General features: G+C 35.1%; 1 long non-coding RNA gene across 1 annotated transcript in view; it reads left to right on the forward strand.

Annotated features, from left to right (window-relative positions):
• The window catches only part of LOC109331505, an 18,359-nt gene that overhangs the window by 5,157 nt on the left and 9,395 nt on the right, over positions 1-3,807 (forward strand). The window contains exon 2 of the long non-coding RNA XR_002105797.1: positions 1,235-1,240. This is a non-coding gene — a long non-coding RNA (uncharacterized LOC109331505). The remainder of the gene's footprint in view (positions 1-1,234; positions 1,241-3,807) is intronic.

The following is a 3,807-nucleotide window of genomic DNA, read 5'->3' on the forward strand; positions in this document are numbered from 1 at the left end:
TCTTAGTTGCACTCTGATACTTACAATAAGATGTTTGATTGGGTAGAGTTTAGGCTAGGTGAACCTTAATAGAAATCTCACAACCTGGAATTGATCCTAACTAAAATGAAACTTACATGTATATATACATTATTTATATGTGCATGCATAAATACACGATCATATAATTTTGATGCATTGAAAGAGTTTTAAATCATACATCACTCAAAATCATGAATCATATTTTTACAAATCATGTAGGAGGTTCTTATCACTTTGAAATATCTTTTTCTGAAAACCTTTTAATTGATTAAGGTTTATTTTAATCAATTAAGCTATGAAAAATTGGGAAATAGTTAATTGATTAAGTATGAGATTAATATATTAATGATAGTTACACTTTCTGAAATCTTGATTTTTAAACAATCGTTAATCGACTAAGTAGAGTGATAATCAATTAACTGCATCAAAAACAGAACTATATATTCACCCACCTTTTTTCCATTTTGCATAAGAACTTTTACATTGATCACACATATTTTGAAAAATCACATTGCTCATATACTTTCATATCCAAAGAGATATTTTCCTAAGTATTTTTGAAAAAGAGAGAAAGAGGAGAAAAAGAATCTTGATGAAACTTTAGAAAAAGGTTTTCAAGAATTCTATTGTCAAATCTTGTGCAAAGAAACCTTGCATCTCAAATTTCTGTACTCTGAGTTTGTGAGACTTGTAGAAAGGTTCTTAGATTCTAGAAGGGCGTATATTCAACACATCTAGGTGTAACAACTTGTTTTGTATAAATATTGGCATAAACACATTCTCGTGGTGTGTTAGTATCATCATTAATAGAGAATTGGTTTGGGAAAATCCTAGTTGTGGTTAGGTTGAGTCTTCACACTTTACAAAGGCATTGGTTGGAAGTGATAAGCAGTTGGGGCTATACCATAAGTAGGTGTTGAGAATCCTAAAGAAACGGGTTGGACGTCAAACTAGTGTGAGAGTGCATACAAGTTTTCGTATCATTTTGATTTACTTAACTTGACATTCATATCATTTTGATTTACTTAACCCTTAAATCTTTACGTTTTCGTATTTTTTGATTTACTTAACTTGACAATCATATCATTTTGTGTTATTCGCATACTTTTGTTATGTGCATTAAATGTATGTTATCATCTGTAAGAGTGCATACAAGTTTAGTTGAATCTTGGTAATCTTAGAGACTAAAGAAAATTGTTTTTCAAAGAATAAGAACTGAGTAATCAATTTGGTTCTTAAGATAATCGATTATATGCAGAAGTAATTAATTGATTAAATCACTAGTTGGTCGATTAAATAGTAAAGAAAATTGTATAATCATTTTATTAGTCTAACAATGGTAATTGTGTACTGTACCACATATTCAACCCCTCTAGGTGAATTGCAGAGCCCTTTGGGACCCAACACTCTCAATGTGAGCTATTAGGGTAGATCATATACACAATGGTAATAACTTAGTATATCATTTGACGAATGGATTAGCTAGAGAGAAAGTTCATAATACTTATAAGAGTATGAGATTATTGCCCTTATAACAAAGATCACTCATGACGGTAACCCAAACTAACTGACTAGATATTCCAAGAAATAGGTTCAATGTGTAATAACAAGTTGTTAAGTGATATGAGAATGAAAGGATGAGTTAAACTCTTAATGAGATCTACACTCTAATCGGAATGGAGTACCTAGACTACATGAGTACTCTTTATAGACTCACCTATGTTAATGTGGAAGTGAGGACCGCTTCCTATAAAATTTAGGGGCATAAATTTCTAGAGCATTCACTATAGGATAGACGTGCATGACCTTTAACGCATGGGCTTTAAAGAGTACACCTTTGAAAACGTTGTGTGTGGCATGATGTCAGGGATATAGTTAAAGACTAATAGTCAATTTAGTAAAATTTGGGTCTTACTCACTATGCATTGGTTCAAGTCACATGACACATTTGTTTACGAGCTATCATATAAAGGCCACATAAATTCCAAAAAATATATTTTTTAATTCCAAATAGGTGATTGTTCGAACTTTAAAAAATTAATGCCTCATTAGTGCACCATTAATACGGACTTTTGGGTGTAAAATGAAAACACAATCAAGTCTCACATAGGATGGAGGAAGGACTTTGAAGGACTTTATAAGCTTTAAGTGTTGTCTAAGGGTACAATGAGTTTTGTGGTGAGTGAAGACTCACACCAATAAAACTCTCCCACAAATGCACATGCACACCACCACCTCCTACTCCTCCCTCACCATCCAGCTGAATCGAGTTTAGGCCCAATAAATTATTTAAATTATTTTTTTATTTTTTGGAAGTGTGGTTGACCAAGTCAACGTACGCGTGTGACTGAATCAGTGCATGGTTGGAGGGTGATGGAAGTTAGGAGGATCTGGTCAAGGTGGAAGAGAATTTGCTTATGTGACCATTAGACTCCTCATGACCATAAGATCTTGTGGTCGTTTCGGACGAAATCATGCTCCTAGGCCATTGGGTCAAACATGGTTGTTGAAGGCCTCTGCCTATAAATAGAGGTGCTTGATAAGTGCTAAACATACCTAAATTTCATACACTTTTATGGCACTTATCTTAAGCATAATTGAGAAAAACCAACTTAAAACAATATTTTTTGTATAAAATATCACAATCTTGTATATTTTTATGTGTATTTATTTTTATGTGTTTTGTAGGATTTAACATGCAGAAAAGAAGAGAAAAAAGACTCATGATCAAAAAGCAAAAAAGTCAAGAAAATTAAGGTGCTCAACCAGGAAGCTAAGCATGGACCAAGCCCCCCTGAGCTGACCTGGACACCAGCCTGACCTGGACACCAGCTTGACCTGGATCAAGCTGCTCAAGCAAGCAGCTGAGTGGACCTGCTTGACCACTCAGCCTAGAACCAGTCTAGTCCTGGCACGGTCAGACCTCCAATTGACACGGTCAGACACAAGCTTGGCACATGCCTAAGCTGCTAAACAAGCAGCTTAGCGAAGAACCAAACTCCTGACCAGATCAGCAAGCACCAGGCCACGTTCCAGTCAGCATGGTCAAAGCTAGTGAACAAGCAGCTTAGCGGTGAAACAGGTGCGTTGAGCGGTGTGCACCCAGACTTGACTTAACCATCAAGCAAAACATGAAGTCACCCATGACCTCACCTCAAGTAGCTCGCCATAGGCTTTTCAGAAGTAGCTCACAATAGTTAGTTTCATAGCCCACAACTAGCTTTGATGAGTCAAGCACAAGGAGGTGACTAAGCTACTTGATCAAGGGACCAAACCCATGCTGAAGGGTTTGGTCAGCTGCTTAGTAGTCCAGCCAAGCAACTCAACGATCCAAAAAGAAATTCTATAAATAGGGACCAATTCATTCGAGCAAAAGAGGCCAACAACACTTGAAATTAACAAGTCTCTCACTAGAAATCCTTTCTGAAGTTCTCTCTTCATTTCTTAGTATTTTAGAGCTTTATTTTCAAGTAAGTTGTAATTATAGTTTAAAATTCAAGAGGAAAAAAGGAGAAGGCAAATGAGATGCAAAAATCAATTTTGTACTCTCACTTGGAACTCAAAAGCATCCAATCCTTGGATGGATAGTTCATGATCCTAACATTTTCTTTTGAATAAAGTCATGTAATTTCTACTTCTTCTTATATTCCAAAAGTTTGAATTTTAATCATTCAAGTTGGTACTTTGGTTAAGTTTATTTGTTTGAGAAGTACTTAATGCTGTTTTTAGATTGATCACCTAGAAAATGATTTCAAGTCAATAAAATTACTTGTCTCAAACACTTAA

The sequence above is a fragment of the Lupinus angustifolius genome, chromosome LG17, assembly GCF_001865875.1.
Source record: "Lupinus angustifolius cultivar Tanjil chromosome LG17, LupAngTanjil_v1.0, whole genome shotgun sequence".
Classification (NCBI taxonomy): Eukaryota; Viridiplantae; Streptophyta; class Magnoliopsida; order Fabales; family Fabaceae; genus Lupinus; species Lupinus angustifolius.